Source organism: Panthera onca, chromosome D4 (assembly GCF_046562875.1).
Source record: "Panthera onca isolate mPanOnc1 chromosome D4, mPanOnc1 haplotype 2, whole genome shotgun sequence".
NCBI lineage: Eukaryota > Metazoa > Chordata > Mammalia > Carnivora > Felidae > Panthera > Panthera onca.
In genome coordinates, this window is record NC_138351.1 from 31,141,254 (window position 1) to 31,141,889 (window position 636).

The following is a 636-nucleotide window of genomic DNA, read 5'->3' on the forward strand; positions in this document are numbered from 1 at the left end:
TGAGTCAGGCCCGCCCTCCGCTCTTTGTACTCCCCAACGCAGGCTGCACCGGCGGGAAGCTGCGGGCGGCCTGCCTCTCGGTGACAGGAAAGCAGGACGTGCTGCGCCGAGCCCCCGAAAATAACAACCTGCCGCCTGGGTCACTGCTCCGGCTTTTCCCGCGTTACATTTCGCGCCTGGGCGGAACCAATCACTGCGAGGCCCCTGCCCGCTGGCCGCAGCGGCGAGTGACAGGTCGCGCGAGCCAATGGCCGGGCCTGGACTTCTTTCTAGCCGAGGGGGGCGGAGCCGGGCCTGCGCGCGGGTCCTTTCTGCCATGCCATTGGCCGCCGTTCTCGTATTTTTTTCTGCCTCGAGGGCCAACTGCGTTCGAAACTCCGGGGGAGCGCGCGACAACGGCACTCGCCCAGACACACCCGCCAGGAGCCCCGGCCCCCGTCATCCCTCTGCGCGGGTTGTCAGGGTCGGAGGCGCGCGGGGCGGGAGGCCAGAGAGGTACGCATTGGAGAGGCTTCGGCGAGGGGATGAGGCCGGGACGGGGGGCGGTCGTTGGCCAGCGGGGGCGCGCGCCCGCCGGCCCCGCCCGTCAGCCCCACCCGCCTAAGGCTGTTGGGCCGCGGTTCCCGCGCGCAGGGA